At 41.5% G+C, this 21,217-nt stretch overlaps 1 pseudogene; it reads right to left on the bottom strand.

Moving 5' to 3' along the window:
* Positions 1-450: 450 nt before the first annotated feature.
* Positions 451-9,154, bottom strand: LOC128586232 (selenoprotein K-like; annotated as a pseudogene).
* Positions 9,155-21,217: the final 12,063 nt, after the last annotated feature.

Raw genomic sequence — 21,217 nt, 5'->3', positions numbered from 1 at the left:
GGCAATTCAATGAAATTTAGTTTTTTTTTATATGCATAGTACTGAAATAAATACAATGTGATTTATTTATAAAGAAGAACAAAGTGACAATGAACAGTATTTCAGAAATCGAAAAAGGTGACACTAACAGTATTGAATGCACACCTTTTTATTTCTTCAGATTCAGAGCTTGTGATTCAAATATATAAAGATGAAGAATCACTTTTGCAACATAAAAATATTTACTTATTAAAACTATTAATACTTTAGTAAACTATACAAAATAGATGACACAAAAGGTGCATTTATAGAACTGCATGTCAGTCAGGCCAGTTCCCTACAGAGAGAATTCCCAGCCTGACCTCATTCATCTGTGAAGACACAGAGCAATCCTTGTTTAGAAGCAAACATTCATCTACTTGTCCACTGTGGTCAGCCCTTCACTTTTTGATGGTTTCCTTCTGTTATGAATGTGCTTGTCCATTTGTCTGCTTCTTAGAGCAGACATTTACCTTCCTCATCCACCAGCCATAGGAGGAGGACTGGGGCCCTGCAGATGATTGATTCGACCCATTCTTCGGGGAGGATTTCCTGGTGGCCCTCTTCCATCATCATATCTGGAATCAGATGAGTTTCCGTAGCCTCTTCTTTTCTTCACATCTTGCTGAAGCAGTTTCGAAAAACAAAACCATGGGGAGGCGGTCAAGATGGCGGCCGAGTAACAGCTTCCTTGCATCTGGGCACCGTCAGTCAGGGGAGATAGGACTCCAGGCATCTCTGGCTGGTGGGATCTGCCTATCATCACCCCTGTGAGGATACAGGGAGTCAGCGAGAGACTTCTGGACCCCAAGAGGAGGACTAAAACAGTGGAAAACCGGCAAGTGGTCGCGTGTGTTCAATCCGTCTAAACCTGCCCGCAACTGTAAGTTCAGTAGCAGCGAGACTGCAAACCAGAAAGGCCTTACCTGTGAACTGTTTTGGTGTCTTTGGACTTGGCACTCAGTTGAACTACCTTGGGGAGAGCCTGAGCGGGAGTGCGGAGAACTTTGGCCGTTGTCTAGGGCCCCAGTCTGAGCCGCTGAGCCGGATGGAGCTAATAGTGTTTGGCTATGGGTCACAGGGAGCCATTGTGAGTGATCTGCCCCTGCAAGCTCTGCCCTCAGGGTCGCAGAGCTAGAATCAGGTGGGAGCTGGTAACCCAGCGACCAAGTAGCCTAAGGGTGGGGTCTGAGCCGCCTTGCAGCCCTAACCCTCAGGGGCAGAGTGAGACTGGTTTTGGCACACTGGGTAAGTGGATAGCCACTTCAGCAGTGATTCCAGTGAGAGAGCTGGGAAAGCTTCTGCTCAGCAAGTTTACAAGTTAAAAGTGCCTTTTAAGTGGGCTGAAGAGAGATTTAGGGTGTCTACCTGCTGGGGTTTGAGAAATCTGAGAAATCAGCAGCCGCCAGTCCTATCAGAACTGTGATTAACATCTCATACCCCAGAAGACCACGTGTGGCCCAGACAATATTCAATAACATATACATACTGCTTTGTTTTTGGTTGTGTGTTTTTTTTTTTTTTTTAGTTTGGTTGGTTTTTTTTGTTTATTTTGATGTTGCTGATGTTGTTTTGTTTTTTAATTTCAACCTGTTCCATACAGATCCTTTTTCTTTCTCAATTTTTCCAGTTTAATTATAATTTTACATTGCTGCCTTTTTCAATAACTAGAACTTCATTTTTGCTAGTCTTTCCACCGCTATTATTTGGTTTTTCACCCAATTTTATCCTGTAAAGTTTTCTGTTTGCTTGTTTTGGATTGATTTATAGCATTTTTGTCTTTCCTCTGTACTTGGTGGAGGTGGGGTACTGTGTCTGATCAGGCTAGCAAAGAGCTGCTGACCTCAAGGGAACCACCCAACTGGGCACCCCCAGAAGGTGGGGTTTTTTAAGGTTGTGTCAAAGTACCCTACTGTACACCTATATTGCTCTGTCTCACTCTTTCTGTGCCTCTCTTCTTTTTGTCAATATTCCTTTTACCCACCCCCTCTCCTTTCTCTATTTTTCTTTGTTTTTCTTATCACTCAGTCCTCCTTTCTTTCATCCCTTTTTTGCTCTTCAACCTTCTCTCACTTCTGGTCCTGTAACCCTTAGTCCACAGGCATGAGAACTTAAAGAGCAAGAGGAAGTGAAAGGAAAATTAGGGCAAGGAAACAGATAAAAGAAATCACTCATGAGGAAGAATCAGCAGAAAACTCCAGGCAACATGAAGAACCAGTCCAGAACAACCCCGCCAAGGGACTATGAGGTAGCTACTGCAGAGGATTCCACCTATAAAAAAATGTTAGGAATGACAGAAAGGGACTTTAGAATACACACGTTGAAAACAACGAAAGAAATGATGGAAACAATGAAGGAAACTGCTAATAAAGTGGAAAATAACCAAAAGGAAATCCAAAAACAGAATCAAATAACAGATGAACGATATGAAGAATATAAAAAGGATATAGCAGAACTGAAGGAACTGAAACAGTCAATTAGGGAACTTACGGATGCAATGGAAAGTATCAGCAACAGGTTAGACCATGCAGAAGAACGAATTTCAGAGGTAGAGGACAAAGTTCTTGAAATCACTCAGATAGTAAAAGAGGCAGAAAAGAAGAGAGAGAAAGCAGAACATTCACTGTCAGAATTATGGGACTTTATGAAGCGTTCCAACATACGAGTTATAGGAATTCCAGAAGGGGAAGAAGAATGCCCCAGAGGAATGGAAGCCATACTAGAGAATATTATAAAAGAAAATTTCCCAAATATCACCAAAGATTCTGACACACTGCTTTCAGAGGGATATCGGACCCCAGGTCGCCTCAACTCTAACGGAGCTTCTCCAAGACACATTGTGATGAACCTGTCCAAAGTCAAGACAAAAGAAAAGATTCTGCAAGCTGCCAGGAGTAAGCGCCAGTTGACCTACAGGGGCAAATCCATCAGAGTGACCGCAGACTTCTCTAATGAAACTTTCCAAGCAAGAAGACAATGGTCATCTACCTTTAATCTACTTAAACAGAACAATTTCCAGCCCAGAATTCTGTACCCCGCTAAGCTAAGCTTCAAAATTGACGGAGAAATCAAATCATTTATGGATATACAAACATTGAGGAAATTCGCCACAACAAGACCAGCTCTACAGGAAATACTTCAACCTGTTCTGCACACTGACCACCACAATGGATCAGCAGCAAAGTAAGTACTCAGAAATTAAAGGACAGAACCAAACCTCCACACTGATGCAAAAGATAAAACTAAGCAATGGACTCTCACAAAATAAGACGAATAGAATACTACCACACTTGTCAATTATCTCAATAAATGTTAATGGCTTGAATTCCCCACTGAAGAGACATAGATTGGTTGACTGGATTAAAAAACACAAGCCATCCATTTGCTGTCTGCAAGAAACACACCTGGCTTCAAAAGACAAATTCAAGCTCCGAGCCAAGGGTTGGAAGACAATTTTTCAGGCAAATGGAATTCAGAAGAAAAGAGGAGTTGCAATCTTATTTTCAGACACATGTGGATTTAAAGCAACTAAAGTCAAAAAAGACAAAGATGGTCACTTTATATTGGTCAAGGGAAAAATACAACAAGAAGACATTTCAATTCTAAATATCTATGCACACAATTTAAATGCTCCCAGATTCTTGAAACAGACCTTACTCAGTCTGAGCAATATGATATCTGATAATACCATAATAACAGGGGACCTTAACACTCCTCTTACAGAGCTGGACAGATCCTCTAAACAGAAATTAAACAAGGATATAAGAGACTTAAATGAGACCCTAGAACAACTGTGCTTGATAGACGCATATAGAACACTCCATCCCAAAAATAAAGAACATGCATTCTTCTCATCACCCCATGGAACATTCTCCAAAATTGATCATATCCTGGGACACAAAACAAATATCAACAGAATCACAAGAATTGAAATTTTACCTTGTATCTTTTCAGAACATAAGGCACTAAAGGTGGAACTGAACTCTAACAAAAATGTTCCACCCCACCCAAAGGCATGGAAATTAAACAATCTTCTGTTGAATAACAGATGGGTGCAGGAAGAAATAAAACAGGAAATCATTAACTTCCTTGAGCATAACAACAATGAAGACACAAGCTACCAAAACCTGTGGGATACTGCAAAAGCAGTTTTGAGAGGAAAATTCATCGCTTTAGATGCCTACATTCGAACAACAGAAAGAGAGCACATCAACAATCTCACAAGAGATCTTATGGAATTGGAAAAAGAAGAACAATCTAAGCCTAAACTCAGTAGAAGAAAAGAAATATCCAAAATCAAATCAGAGATCAATGAAATTGAAAACAAAAGAATCATTCAGAAAATTAATGAAACAAGGAGTTGGTTTTTTGAAAAAATAAATAAAATAGATAAACCATTGGCCAGACTAATGAGGAATAGAAAAGTAAAATCTCTAGTAACCTCAATCAGAAATGATAAAGGGGAAATAACAACTGATCCCACAGAGATACAAGAGATCATCTCTGAATACTACCAGAAACTCTACGCCCAGAAATTTGACAATGTGAAAGAAATGGATCAATATTTGGAATCACACCCTCTCCCTAGACTTAGCCAGGAAGAAATAGAGCTCCTGAACAGACCAATTTCAAGCACTGAGATCAAAGAAACAATAAAAAATCTTCCAACCAAAAAATGCCCTGGTCCAGATGGCTTCACTCCAGAATTCTATCAAACCTTCAAGGAAGAGCTTATTCCTGTACTGCAGAAATTATTCCAAAAAATTGAGGAAGAAGGAATCTTCCCCAATACATTCTATGAAGCAAACATCACCCTGATACCAAAACCAGGAAAAGACCCAAACAAAAAGGAGAATTTCAGACCAATCTCACTCATGAACATAGACGCAAAAATTCTCAACAAAATCCTAGTCAATAGATTACAGCTTATCATCAAAAAAGTCATTCATCATGATCAAGTAGGCTTCATCCCAGGGATGCAAGGCTGGTTTAACATATGGAAGTCTATAAACATTATCCACCATATTAACAGAGGCAAAAATAAAGATCATATGATCCTCTCAATAGATGCAGAAAAAGCATTTGATAAAATCCAGCATCCTTTTCTAATTAGAACACTGAAGAGTATAGGCATAGGTGGCACATTTCTAAAACTGATTGAAGCTATCTATGACAAACCCACAGCCAATATTTTACTGAATGGAGTAAAACTGAAAGCTTTTCCTCTTAGAACTGCAACCAGACAAGGTTGTCCTCTGTCACCTTTACTATTCAACACAGTGCTGGAAGTTCTAGCCAATACAATTAGGCAAGACAAGGAAATAAAGGGAATCCAAATGGGAGCAGAGGAGGTCAAACTCTCCCTCTTTGCTGACGACATGATCTTATACTTAGAGAACCCCAAAGACTCAACCACAAGACTCCTAGAAGTCATCAAAAAATACAGTAATGTTTCAGGATATAAAATCAATGTCCACAAGTCAGTAGCCTTTGTATACACAAATAACAGTCAAGATGAGAAGCTAATTAAGGACACAACTCCCTTTACCATAGTTTCAAAGAAAATGAAATACCTGGGAATATACCTAACGAAGGAGGTGAAGGACCTCTATAAAGAAAACTATGAAATCCTCAGAAAGGAAATAGCAGAGGATATTAACAAATGGAAGAACATACCATGCTCATGGATGGGAAGAATCAACATTGTTAAAATGTCTATACTTCCCAAAAGCAATCTACCTATTCAATGCCATTCCTATCAAAATACCTACATCGTACCTTCAAGATTTGGGAAAAATGATTCTGCGTTTCGTATGGAACTGGAAAAAACCCCGTATAGCTAAGGCAGTTCTTAGTAATAAAAATAAAGCTGGGGGCATCAGCATACCAGATTTTAGTCTGTATTACAAAGCCATAGTGCTCAAGACAGCATGGTACTGGCACAAAAACAGAGACATAGACACTTGGAATCGAATTGAACACCAAGAAATGAAACTAACATCTTACAACCACCTAATCTTCCATAAACCAAACAAGAACATACCTTGGGGGAAAGACTCCCTATTCAATAAATGGTGTTGGGAGAACTGGATGTCTACATGTAAAAGACTGAAACTCGACCCACACCTTTCCCCACTCACAAAAATTGATTCAAGATTGATAAAGGACTTCAATTTAAGGCATGAAACAATAAAAATCCTCAAAGAAAGCATAGGAAAAACACTGGAAGATATTGGCCTGGGGGAAGACTTCATGAAGAAGACCGCCATGGCAATTGCAACAACAACAAAAATAAACAAATGGGACTTCATTAAACTGAAAAGCTTCTGTACAGCTAAGGAGACAATAACCAAAGCAAACAGACAACCTACACAATGGGAAAGGATATTTGCATATTTTCAATCAGACAAAAGCTTGATAACTAGGATCTATAGAGAACTCAAATTAATCCACATGAAAAAAGCCAACAATCCCATAGATCAATGGGCAAGAGACATGAACAGAACTTTCTCTAAAGATGACAGACGAATGGCTAACAAACACATGAAAAAATGTTCATCATCTCTATATATTAGAGAAATGCAAATCAAAACAACCCTGAGATATCATCTAACCCCAGTGAGAATGGCCCACATCACAAAATCTCAAAACTGCAGATGCTGGCGTGGATGTGGAGAGAAGGGAACACTTCTACACTGCTGGTGGGACTGCAAACTAGTACAACCTTTCTGGAAGGAAGTATGGAGAAACCTCAAAGCACTCAAGCTAGACCTCCCATTTGATCCTGCAATCCCATTACTGGGCATCTACCCGGAAGGAAAGAAATCGTTTTACCGTAAGGACCCTTGTACTAGACTGTTTATTGCAGCTCAATTTACAATCGCCAAAATGTGGAAACAGCCTAAATGCCCACCAACCCAGGAATGGATTAACAAGCTGTGGTATATGTATGCCATGGAATACTATTCAGCCATTAAAAAAAATGGAGACTTTACATCCTTCGTATTAACCTGGATGGAAGAGGAAGACATTATTCTTAGTAAAGCATCACAAGAATGGAGAAGCATGAAGCCTATGTACTCAATCTTGATATGAGGACAATTAATGACAATTATGGTCATGGGGGGGGAAGCAGAAAGTGGGATGGAGGGAGGGGGATGGGGCCTTATTGTGTGTCACACTTTATGGGGGCAAGACATGATTGCAAGAGGGACTTTACCTAACAATTGCAATCAGTGTAACTGGCTTATTGTACCCTCAATGAATCCCCAACAATAAAAAAAAAAAAAAGAAAATGAAATACCTAGGAATATACCTAACGAAGGAGGTGAAGGACCTCTGTAAAGAAAACTATGAAATCCTCAGAAAGGAAATAGCAGAGGATATTAACAAATGGAAGAACATACCATGCTCATGGATGGGAAGAATCAACATTGTTAAAATGTCTATACTTCCCAAAGCAATCTACCTATTCAATGCCATTCCTATCAAAATACCAACATCGTACTTTCAACATTTGGAAAAAATGATTCTGCGTTTTGAATGGAACCAGAAAAAAACCCGTATAGCTAAGGCAGTTCTCTGTAACAAAAATAAAGCTGGGGGCATCAGCATACCAGATTTTAGTCTGTACTACAAAGCCATAGTGCTCAAGACAGCATGGTACTGGCACAAAAACAGAGACATAAACACTTGGAATCGAATTAAAACCAAGAAATGAAACTAACATTTTACAACCACCTAATCTTTGATAAACCAAACAGGAACATACCTTGAGGGAAAGACTCCCTATTTGATAAATGGTGTTGGGAGAACTGGATGTCTACATGTAAAAGACTGAAACTCGACCCACACCTTTCCCCACTCACAAAAATTGATTCAAGATTGATAAAGGACTTCAATTTAAGGCATGAAACAATAAAAATCCTCAAAGAAAGCATAGCAAAAACAATGGAAGATATTGGCCTGGGGAAAGACTTCATGAAGAAGACTGCCATGGCAATTGCAACAACAACAAAAATAAACAAATGGGACTTCATTAAACTGAAAAGCTTCTGTACAGCTAAGGAGACAATAACCAAAGCAAAGAGACAACCTACACAATGGGAAAGGATAGTTGCATATTTTGAATCAGACAAAAGCTTGATAACTAGGATCTATAGAGAACTCAAATTAATCCACATGAAAAAAGCCAACAATCCCTTATATCAATGGGCAAGAGACATGAATAGAACTTTCTCTAAAGATGACAGACGAATGGCTAACAAACACATGAAAAAATGTTCATCATCTCTATATATTAGAGAAATGCAAATCAAAACAACCCTGAGATATCATCTAACCCCAGTGAGAATGGCCCACATCACAAAATCTCAAAACTGCAGATGCTGGTGTGGATGTGGAGAGAAGGGAACACTTTTACACTGCTGGTGGGACTGCAAACTAGTACAATCTTTCTGGAAGGAAGTATGGAGAAACCTCAAAGCACTCAAGCTAGACCTCCCATTTGATCCTGCAATCCCATTACTGGGCATCTACCCAGAAGGAAAGAAATCCTTTTATCATAAGGACACTTGTACTAGACTGTTTATTGCAGCTCAATTTACAATCGCCAAAATGTGGAAACAGCCTAAATGCCCACCAACCCAGGAATGGATTAACAAGCTGTGGTATATGTATACCATGGAATACTATTCAGCCATTTAAAAAAATGGAGACTTTACATCCTTCGTATTAACCTGGATGGACATGGAAGACATTATTCTTAGTAAAGCATCACAAGAATGGAGAAGCATGAATCCTATGTACTCAATCTTGATATGAGGACAATTAATGAGAATTATGGTTATGGGGGGAGAAACAGAAAGAGGAAAGGAGGGAGGTGGGTGGGGCCTTGGTGTGTGTCACACTTTATGGGGGCAAGACATGATTGCAAGAGGGACTTTACCTAACAATTGCAATCAGTGTAACCTGGCTTTTCATTGTACCCTAAATGAATCCCCAACAATAAAAAAAAAAGAGGGAAAAACAAAACCACAAACTCAGCTATCCCCCAGAAGAAATCTGTTATCACAGATAATCTCCATGGAGACTAACTCCGGCTGTCCAATATTTGCCCATTCGAGATGTAAACCATCTTGCCCAGTTTCCCTGCTTCTGAGTGACTTGAAATTTAGTTATGAACACTCCCACTCACCTCCACACACAGAAAGATAGGAAGTACTGAGAACTCATTTCCTAATTATTTCACTACATTATGTTATTATTTACATTCACAAGGTTAATTACATGTATCTGTATGGTGGCAATATGATAGTGAGCCACTTTCTATCTCTTCACAACTCCTTAATCACTAATGTCATACTGGTAGCTTAAAGTAGGTCATAGTGGGAATATTTACATCACAGAAATCAGCCAAAATAATACTACAAATCATGGCCACTTCTACCCACTCCCCACCTCCACTCCAAGTACTAGTTATTAGAGAAACAGGTCTGATGCTACGTGTCTTGCTCCTAAGTCCAGTGATCTTTTCACGAAACCGTACCTCTCATCTCACTGGCATACCCAGGAAACCTTTAAAGATACGCTGGGGAGGCAGAAGCTGGAGCAGAGTCGGAGGGGTCACTTTGCTGCCTGCAACCAGAGGAACAGCCCTGGTCAAGAGGGGAAGGCATCAGTTCCTTCATTAGTTCCTTTCATTTGCTCTTTTTCACAGCCCACTTAATGATCTTTCCACCTCCTTTTCACCTGATAAAGGAACAGATCTGTCTCAAAGAGTAGTGCTTAACAGAAAGGAATGTATTTATGGTGGAATTTCAGCAATCAATAGAAAGGATTCTTTCAAGGATTCCTTCCAGCAGCTCCCTGATTACATTATAACATATGAACAGGATAACTGTATTTCTGCTTCAAAATTGGGCTCATAGTTAGAAGATGAGATTTATGCATTTCCCTGGTTTGCGTACAACATGGACAGAATATTTGAGATTTTTTTCAGTCCCATTATTTTATTTGTACAAGTTTGCAGGAATTGGAATTTGCCTGGAGAAACAACATGTATATTTTAACCACTGATTCTCATTTTTTTAATTTAATTTTTTTATTGTTGGGGATTCATTGAGGGTACAAGAAACCAGGTTACACTGATTGCATTTGTTAGGTAAAGTCCCACTTACAATTGTCTTGCCCCACAAAGGTGTGTCTCACACCAAGGCCCCCCCTTTCCCTTTTTCTGCTCTTCCTTTCCTCACCCCTCCCTCCTTCTTTCTCTCTCTGCTCTCCCCTTCCCCCACCCCCACCGTGTCCTTAATTGTCATATATCAAAATTGAGTACATAGGATTCAATTGTCCTCATATCAAAATTGAGTACATAGGATTCATGCTTCTCCATTCTTGTGATGCTTTACTAAGAATAATGTCTTCCACTTCCATCCAGGTTAATATGAAGGCTGTAAAGTCTCTATTTTTTTTAATGGGTGAATAGTATTCCATGGTGTACATATACCATAGCTTGTTAATCCATTCCAGGGTTGGTGGGCATTTAGGCTGTGTCCACATTTTGGTGACTGTAAATTGAGCTGCAATAAACAGTCTAGTGCAAGTGTCCTTATGGTAAAAGGATTTTTTCCTCCTGGGTAGACGCCCAGTAATAGGATTGCAGTATCAAATGGGAGGTCTAGCCTGAGTTCTTTTTTTATTTATTTATTTATTTATTATTAAATCATAGCTGTGTACATTAATGCAATCATGGGGCACCATACACTGGTTTTATATACCATTTGACATATTTTCATCACACTGGTTAACATAGCCTTCCTGGCATTTTCTTAGTTTTTGTGTTAAGACATTTATATTCTACATTTTCTAAGTTTCACATGTACCGTTGTAAGATGCACCATAGGTGTAATCCCACCAATCACCCTCCCTCTGTCCATCCTCCCCCTCCCTCCCCTCCCTCTCCCCTTTCCTATATTCCTAGGTTATAACTGGGTTATAGGTTTCATATGAAAGCCATAAATTATTTTCATAGTAGGGCTGAGTACATTGGATACTTTTTCTTCCATTCTTGAGATACTTTACTAAGAGGAATATGTTCCAGCTCCATCCATGTAAACATGAAAGAGGTAAAGTCTCCATCTTTCTTTAAGGCTGCATAATATTCCATGGTGTATATATACCACAATTTATTAATCCATTCATGGATAGACGGTCACTTGGGCTATTTCCATGACTTAGCAATTATGAACTGGGCTGCAATAAACATTCTGGTACAAATATCTTTGTTATAACGTGATTTTTGGTCTTCTGGGTATATACCTAGTAGAGGAATTATAGGATTGAGTGGCAGGTATATTTTTAAATCTATAAGTGTTCTCCAAACATCTTTCCAAAAGGAATGTATTAATTTGCATTCCCACTAGCAGTTTAGAAGTGTTCCCTTTTCTCCACATCCACGCCAACATCTCTGGTCTTGGGATTTTGTGATATGGGCTAATCTTACTGGAGTTAGATGATATCTCAAAGTAGTTTTGATTTGCATTTCTCTGATGATTAAGGATGATAAGCATTTTTTGAATATGTCTGTAGGCCATGTACCTGTCTTCTTCAGAGAAGTTTCTCTTCAAGCCCTCTCCCAGCCTGCGATGGGATCACTTGTTCTTTTCTTGCTTATATGTTTGAGTTCTCTGTGGATTCTGGTTATTAATCCTATGTCGGAGACATAACCTGCAAATATCTTCTCCCATTCTGAGGGATTTCTGCTTGCTTTACTTACTGTGTCCTTGGCTGTGCAGAAGCTTCATAGTTTGATCAGGTCCCAGTAGTGTATTTTTGAAGCTGCTTCGATTGCCTGGGGGGTCCTCCTCATAAAACATTCACCAAGGCTGATTTTGTCAAGAGCTTTTCCTGCACTTTCTTCTAGTATTTTTATAGTTTCATGTGTGAAGTTTAAATCTTTAATCCAGTGAGAGTCTATCTAGTTAATGGTGAAAGGTGTGGGTCCAGTTTCAGTCTTCTACAGGTCACCAGGCAGTGCACCCAGCACCATTTGTTAAATAGGGAATCTTTTCCCCCACTGAATGTTTTTAATTGGCTTGACAAAGCTACAGTAAGTAGCTGGCTTCATCTCTTGGTTCTCTATTCTGTTCCATACATCTACCTCTCTGTTTTTGTGCCAGTACCATGCTGTTTTGATCACTATCGATTTATAGTATAGTCTGAGGTCTGGTAGCATGATTCCTCCTGCTGTGTTTTTATCTCTGAGTAATGTCTTGGCTATTCAAGTTTTTTTCTGATTCCATATAAAATGAAGTATTTTCTCAAGATCTTTAATGTATGACAGTGGAGCTTTAATAGGGATTGCATTAAAATTGTATATTGCTTTGGGTAGTATGGACATTTTAACAATGTTGATTATTCCAGCCATGAGCATGGTATGTTTTTCCATTTGTTAACATTTTCAGCTATTTCTTTTCTTAGAGTTTCATAGTTCTCTTTATAGAGATCTTTCACATCCTTTGTTAGATAAACTCCCAAATATTTCATCTTCTTTGGTACTACTGTGAATGGAATAGAGTCTTTGACTGTTTTTTCAGCTTGACTATTGTTGGTATACATAAAGGCTACCGATTTATGGACGTTGATTTTATAACCTGAGACACTGCTATATTCCTTGATCACCTCTAAGAGTTTTGTAGCAGAATTCCTGGTGTTTTCCAGATATACAATCATATCATCTGTGAAGAGTGAAAGTGTGATCTCTTCTAACACTATATGGATACCCTAGATCGCCTTTTCTCCCTAATTGTGATGGCTAAAACTTCTATTACAATGTTAAAGAGCAGTGGAAACAATGGGAAACCTTGCCTGGTTCCTGATCTGAGTGGAAATAATTTCAGTTTAACTCCATTCAATATGATATTGGCTGTGGGTTTGCTGTACATGGCCTCTATCCGTTTAAGAAATGTCCCTTCTATACCAATTTTCTTATGTGTTCTGATCATGAAGGAATGCTGGATGTTATGAAAATCTTTTTATGCATCATTTGAGAGAATCATATGGTCTTTGTTTTTTAATTTGTTTATGTGCTGACTTGTATTTATAGATTTACATATACTGAACCAGCCTTGAGATCCTGATAAAACTGACTTGGTCATGATGTATAATTTGTTTGATGTGTTGCTGGAGTCTGTTCTTTGCTCAGCTTCTTATTGTAGGATCTATCCAACACTGCCAAAGTAGTGTTAAAATCTCCAACTATTATGGAGATGGAGGAAATCAAGTTGCTCATGTCTGTTAGAGTTTCTTTTATAAATTGAGACGCATTTTGGTTGGGTGCATAAATAATAATAATTGAAATCTCATCATATTGAGTATTACCCTTAACACATATGAAGTGACCATTCTTATCCTTCCTTACTTTTGTTGGTTTAGAGCCTATTGTATCTGCCAATAGAATTGCAACACCTGCTTTTTTCTGATTTCCATTTGCCTGAAATATGGACGACCATCTTTTCACCCTGAGTCTATATTTATCATTTAAGGTAGGATGAGATTCTTGTATGCAGCAGATATCTGGCCTGAGATTTTGTACTGGGTCAGCCAACCTGTGCCTCTTTAGAGGACAGTTTAAGCCATTCACATTAATGGAGAATATTGATAAGCCTGGTAAAATTTTGTGTATTGAGTTTTTTGAAAGTCCATTGGACATTTTTGTCAGAAGCCATGTAAGGCACAGCTCGGCCTTACTTCCTCTTTAAGTAAAAAACAGTTTCACCTTTTCCCAGTAACTTTACCCAGCAACTAGCCAACCAATCACCTTATGCCCCATCTTACTTACTCTAGCCAATCCCCAGTTAACAACTCCTCTGAACCTCCCAACAAGACACACCCGCCTTCCCCGTAATGCTTATAAGGCACAGGTTTTTCAATAAAGTTTGAGACTTGATCAGAAAACTGTCTTGTCTCCCTTTCTTGCGTCCCTTGTTTGTTTTTCTCCTTTAGGTGGTTCCTGCGTCCCCTGTTTCTGTCCCGCAGGTCTGGACATCCTGGCGCCCAACGTGGGGCAATCAGGACCCCCTGGAGGAGAACGCTTGCCTACGGAAGCCCCGGCCGGGCACCCTTCGGAGCTGCAGCGAGGACCCGCGTGCACTCCCCATTCAGATCACCTCGGTTCACCCGCCGTGAGATGGATCAGAAGATAAGGTAGGCAAACGATAACTTACAAGATTTCAAACATTTCACCCCTTCGTCTTGGCTGTTATTATTGGCTCTCCCGGATCTAATCCACTTACCAAGCTCACAGCGCCAAAGCAGGGAAGGACGAGAGGTACCTGTTTCGGCAGTGGGAATTCCAAAACACTTGGACTAGTTTTTCTGCCTAACACTCTCTAACAAACTCTGAGCTCGCTACGTCTTATACAGTCGTCCACCTCAAGGGCACCCCCAGGGACGCTGCCTCCCAAAGGCTATGCCTGAGGGCAGTAGGCAGCTGTCCTGACTGAGAGGGTCCGAGCAGGCGGATTATACCTGCCGACCTATGACACGCGAGCAGAGATCATAAGGCACAGAGAGAGTGGTCACAGAGAAACTTAAGTTCCGAGTCCACTGGAGACTTGCGTGAACCGAGATCCTGAGAGAGCCATCCAGCCAACATAATGGGGAAATCGCTTAGTACACATGAAATGTTCCTTGACGGACTCAAGGGATCACTCAGAGTGCGAGGAGTAAGGGTTAAAAGAAAGGACCTTAAAGAATTTTTTAATTTTATTCATGAAACCTGGCCCTGGTTCCCTTCAGAGGGAACAATCAGCCAAAAACGCTGGGAACGAGTAGGAGATGACTTGCAGGACTTTTAACACACCTTTGGTCCTGAGAAAGTCCCAGTTACAGCCTTTTCCTACTGGAATTTAATTCATGACATGTTAAAAGTTCATTCACTAGATCTTGACATTCAAGATGTCATCAAAGTAGGAGAAGTCCTTAAAGAGGCTTCTCGCCCTCCTTCCACCTGCCCCTCTGTCACGGTAGAAATTCCTGACAACCCCCCAATTTCCCCTAAACCCCCAAACAGCCCCGACAATGCTCTTAAAACTCCAAAAATTATATGGGGCACCTTGTGACTGTAAGGGAGGAACAACTACAATAATACCCACCTCCCATACTAGCCAAGTTGATTGCAGTGGCAAAACCGCCTATTTAACTTTCACGTCACAGATAGGAGAAGGACATAAGCAAAACTGGCAGTGTGTTAATGCACCCAAAATAATACTCCCAGTTCAAAACGAACCAGGACCTTGTCCCATGGAGTGCGAAATAACCGATCAAATGCACTCTATGTGCTACAATAGTGTCCAGCAGTGCACCCACACAAACGGCAACACATATCTAACAGCCATTTTACAAAGAACTTATTCTGGCTCCTTTGGAGGTGAGCTTGATTCTACTCATAATCTGGGCCACTCCAAATATGCCCAAGCCTCCTGCTTAGGCACTATTGGCAAAAATGTTTGCTGGCCACTAAAACCACCAATTCACACATCTGATGGCGGTGGGCCATCAGATAGGATAAGAGACGATGCGGTTCAAAAACAAATTGAAAAAATAATTAAAGAAAAATATACTCCCCTACAATACCACCCCTTATCTTTACCTAAATCTCAAGACATAGATCTCGACATCCAAACCTCTGATATTTTAGAAGCCACTTTCAAAGCTTTAAATAATTCAACCCAACCCTCGCGGCAAACTGCTGGCTATGTCTAACTCTTGGCATACCTATGCCCCTGGCCCTACTAACAAACACCTCCACTTCACATCTAAACAACTCACATCTAAACTGTAGCGACAGTCTACCTTTTAGAGTCCAACCTATAGAATTTACACAAACCCCTTGTATATACAAACCTCCCCAGAACAATAATTATGATGCAGACTTAGGAAGCATCACCTTCACAAACTGCTCCTCCATTTCTAACAACACCTCACACCGGTGCCCCCCTCCCGGACATGTTTTTGTATGCGGAGGAAATTTGGCCTATACGGCCCTACCAAGTAACTGGACAGGCTATTGTGTAACCGCCCAACTACTCCCTGATATCTCTATTATACTAGGAGATCAACCTGTTCCTCTCCCCAGTCTTGATTATATATCTGGACATTCACGCTCTAAAAGAGCTATTCAACTTATCCCACTAATAGCAGGACTAGGCATCACTACAGCAGTAGCCACAGGAGTTACCGGAACAGGAATATCTATACATTCCTACCACAAACTGTCTCATCAACTAATAGAGGATGTCTCAGCTCTTTCTGAAACAATTCACGATCTTCAAGATCAAATAGACTCTCTAGCAGAGGTAGTCCTACAAAATCGTAGAGGCTTAGATCTCCTCATGGCAGAGCAGGGAGGTATCTGTTTGGCTTTACAGGAGAAATGCTGTTTCTACGCCAACAAGTCAGGCATTGTTCGAGACAAGATAAAAACCCTGCAAGACCAGCTCGAAGAAAGAAGAAAGGAACTTCGTGATAACCCCCTTTGGACAGGACTCAATGGACTTCTCCCTTATCTCCTCCCACTCCTAGGCCCCCTGTTAGGTCTTCTATTAGTCCTTTCCTTTGGCCCCTGGCTATTCAAAAAGGTCACCATCTTCATTAAACAACAAATAGACTCTGCACTAGCAAAACCAATTCAAATTCACTACCATTGCCTAGCTTTATCTGACCAGGAAGCCAACTATTCCTTTTCTCATGGCTTCCCCTCATAATGAGGGCAGTTTATAGATCAGAGGTACACTTACCCATTCCTAATAAAAGGAAAAAAGGGTATGGGCACCGAGTTGAGTGCACAGCAAAGCATTGCAAGAGAAGGTCCCACAATCCTTCGACCTCCTGATCCCAAGGAGAAGTCAAATGAAGGATCAGACCCCCTCTGATTTTTCTCTGAGAGCAAACCTGGCTTGCATAGAGGTCGGTATAAAAAATTTCACTTACCTCTCCTCTCCAAAAGATACCGCAAATAACAAATGTGGATCTGGGAAATCCACGAGAGGAGCCAGGTCACTACTCCCTCTCTTGGTTAATGCCCACCTCCTTAAAACAAAAAGGGAGGAGATGTCGGAAGCCATATAAGGCACAGCTCAGCCTTACTTCCTCTTTAAGTAAAAAACAGTTTCACCTTTTCCCAGTAACTTTACCCGGCAACTAGCCAACCAATCACCTTATGCCCCATCTTACTTACTCTAGCCAATCCCCAGTTAACAACTCCTCTGAACCTCCCAACAAGACACACCCGCCTTCCCCGTAATGCTTATAAGGCACAGGTTTTTCAATAAAGTTTGAGACTTGATCAGAAAACTGTCTTGTCTCCCTTTCTTGCGTCCCTTGTTTGTTTTTCTCCTTTAGGTGGTTCCTGCATCCCCCGTTGCTGTCCCGCGGGTCAGGACACATTTTTAATCCTTTTGCCACTGTGGAAGTTGGATTTTGATCAAAAGTTCTGAGTGAGTTTACTTTTGTGGTAGAGGATTGTCCTGGTCATTATGGAGGATAGGTCTGAGAATGTTCTGAGGAGCTGGTTTGGTTATGGCAAATTTCTTCAATGTGTGAATGTCATTAAAGTATTTAATTTCTCCATCATAAATGAAACTCAGTTTAGCTGGATACAGGATCCGGGGTTGAAAGTTATTTTGCTTTAAGAGATTAAAAGTTGACGACCACCCTCCTCTGGCTTGAAAGGTTTCAGTAGAGAGATCTGCAGTCATTCTAACATTCTTCCCTTTGCAGGTTATGGTTTTCTTACATCTGGCTGCTTTCAGAATTTTCTCCTTCATATTAACTTTAGTGAAGTTAATTATGATGTGTCTAGGGGATGTCTTATTCAGGTTGAGTCATGCTGGGGGTTCTGAAACTGTCTGCTATCTGAATTTCAGATTCTCTTGACATGTTTGGAAAATTCTCTTTCATAATATCATGGAGAAGAGCCTCTGTGCCTTGCAAATCCACTTCAGCGCTTTCAGGGAGTCCTATGAGGCAGATATTGGCCTTCTTCGAATTATCCCAGAGCTCTCTGAGATAATGATCCATTTTTGCTCTCCATTTCTCTTCCTCTTTGAGAGTTTGGGAGCATTCAAAAGCTTTGTCTTCAATGTCAGAAATCCTTCTGCGTGGTCCACTCTGTTACTGAGGGATTCTACTGTATTTTTCAGATCTTTGAGGGCTGCGAATTCTCACTTCAATGTGTCAAAAATCTTTGGTGGTTTTGTCTTTAAATTCATTGAATTCTTGAGACAACTTTTAAATCGCACCTCAAATTCCTAATTCCAAATTTTCCTCCATTCTATTAATCTTGTTTGCAATCCAAATTCTGAATTCAATTTCTGACATCTCGGACATCTGTTTATGAATGGGATCTTCAGTTACGTCTGCCATATCTTTCCTTGTGGGGGTTGATCTACTCTGGTTATTCGTGTTACCAGAGTTTTTCCACTGATTTCACCCCATCATTATTTTACACCATTTGACTAGACGAGTGGATATAGAAAAGTTGGGTCCCAGGCTCCAGGAGTAGTGATTAACCAGCCCTTTGCCCAAAAGCTCGGACAGGTGTCTGTACCTTTTCCCCTGGAGCTATGCCAAGGACCTGTGCAGTGCTACGTCCTGAGAAACTGGGGACCTGCTTGGTGTGGTGGGACTTAGTGGCTCTGTCTTGTTTTCACCTGGTGTCTGTATGACCCTCGTGAATCAGTTACTTTGGGTTGAAGTCTCAGCTGTGGATAATACAAGCAATTAAGTCACCCCACTCCCCAACAGGCAACAATTGGAAAAGGAAAATCAAACCTTCCTACAACCATACAGCCAGGGTACCACTTGGATAGTCCTCGGGCAATTGGCCCAGTTCAAAAGATCCAAATCAATTGTCTCAGTCAGCACCTGTCTCAGATGGGAGAGTTTAAAAGGTCTCTGGCAACTAGATTTCAGGGGCCTACTGACACTCAAATATGACTTGCTCTAGTGCTCCATGAGGTCAGGAGGACCCACCCAGCAATTAGATTAGTCTGGGAAGGTTGATGCCTCCTTCCCCATCTTGGACCTCTGTCACACCGAGTCACTGATAACCCCGCAGGGCTGTGACCCAGTTGTCTCCAATGAGCAGATACTCCAGGGGTTTGCACCTGCCTGAATCACAGGGAGATCTATGTCTCCTCAGCAAGGCCACTGCTCTCTGCCACTATCCGGCTAGGGGGAGGTGGGGTCTGACAGCCTCGAGTGCTTGATGGAGGCTGGGGCCGTTCATGCATTTCCAGCCCTGCCCTTGATTGATGTTACTGACAGAACAGAACAACTTCGCAAAATTTGTTTCTGTCCCGGCTATCTTCCCCTGCAGAAGAGAGGCTGTTAGAGTTCACAGAACCTGCGCCTCAGGTCCTGTCTGTGTTGTTGTCCAGTTTCAGTGCCATTTGTATTCCAGTGGCACATGGTTAGCTTTCAGTTCCAGCCTCTGGCTGCCTTCCTTTTTCTGGGCTAATGATCCCCTGAGGGCCAGGTTCGTCCCAGGCTCAGTAAAGCGGTCCTATGGGTCAGCCCCACCCTGGGAATCTGCCAGCTCTGCACGTGTGTTTTCTAGTCCCCGGCTCCACCCAGGCTGGTACTACCTCAGGCAACCCTTTACTCACGGGGCCTGCATTTTGGTCCCAGATCTGTCCCACCAGTGGCTGCCATAAAAGAAGATGCCTGGCCTCCTCTGGTTGCCCAGAGAGACAGGTGGTGTGACTCTGGAATATCCAAGGGTGAGTCCTATTGTTCCAAAAACGGCTGCTGCTCTGTGCCTCGGGGCACCGCTGCTCCTGTGTGGTTCCCTCTCAGTGGATTGTCCTCTCCTCACTCCTGTGCCACAGAATCAGCACTGACCAGCAGCAGTCCATGCCCTGTCCACACCTCTGGAGAAAACACCCAAGAATCTGGACTCCTGGGGGACAGGCTTCTAGAGCTCAGAGTGAGAGTGGAGGGGAGTGCTGGGAGCTCAGAATTGCAGGTAGAGAATATATATAGTTTTATGCCCGGCAGGAGAGCGCCATGACACTCTAGTAGGGAAGTAGGTCCAGTTTTTAGAGGGTGTCTCTCGTACGATATAATGGGAGGACTTTTGAACTCTGCTCGTTTGTTTTTGAGGTACGCCGAGTCATTCTCATGGGGGAGGGGATTCCCGTCCACTTGGCGATGGCTTTTGTACCTTTTGTTTGTATCCTTGGGGTCGCAGCTCACCTCAGCAAGGTTGATGTGTGTTCTTCAAACTTCTCTCTTGGCTCAGCTCTAATCTGCCACATCACTTGTTAAATTTCTGTCCTTTAACTCTTCTTCTAGACAGGAGCCTCTGTGGAAAGCTGGCTTCAGTCAGCCATCTTGCCTCTGCCTCTAGCCTGAATTCTTTGAGGGTTCTCCATACTTCCTTCCAAAAAGGTTGTATTAGTTTGCAGTCCCACCAGCAGTGTAAGTGTTCCCTTTTCTCCACATCCGCACCAGCATCTTCAGTTTTGAGATTTTGCGATGTGGGCTATTCTCATTGGGGTTAGATGGTATCTCAGGGTGGTTTTGATTTGCATGAGATTTTTTTTTAACCAGGAACTCCAAGTAAGCTGCATTTCTCAGTTTTTTCTCGTCTGTGGGTGCAAATAAGTGATTTACCAAATTCCAGCATTTCTTCCTCCAGATTGCATCATGGCAATTCCAGGCTCCCTCTAAAAAGTAAAAGTGGGGGGACTAAAAATTAAAAACTAGGTCCAGACATGTCTAAATGCTGGAATAACCAATTTTGATTCAATTGGGTAATCTATTTTTCCTATGGTGGTAAAACTAGTCTTATTTAAACTCTATTTGAGGGGCAGGACCTGTGGCTCAGTGGGTAGGGTGCCAGGCCCATATACCGAGAGTGGTTCAAACCCAGCCCCGGCCAAACTGCAACAAACGAAATAGACAGGTGTTGTGGTGGGCACCTGTAGTCCCAGCTACTTGGGAGGCAGAGTCAAGAGAATCGCCTAGGCCCAGGTGTTGGAATTTGCTGTGAGCTGTGACACCACAGCCCTCTACCATGGATGATAAAGTGAGACTCTGTCTCTAAAGAAAATCAAAAATAATGAAAAAAAAAAAAAACTCTATTTGACCTAATTCTTGCCACAGAGATGAGAAGTCTGGGCTGGACTTACGG

Source organism: Nycticebus coucang, chromosome 5, assembly GCF_027406575.1.
Source record: "Nycticebus coucang isolate mNycCou1 chromosome 5, mNycCou1.pri, whole genome shotgun sequence".
In the NCBI taxonomy this organism is placed as follows: Eukaryota; Metazoa; Chordata; class Mammalia; order Primates; family Lorisidae; genus Nycticebus; species Nycticebus coucang.
The sequence above is the reverse complement of the archived record's forward strand: the minus strand, read 5'-3'. Positions and strand labels throughout refer to the sequence as shown.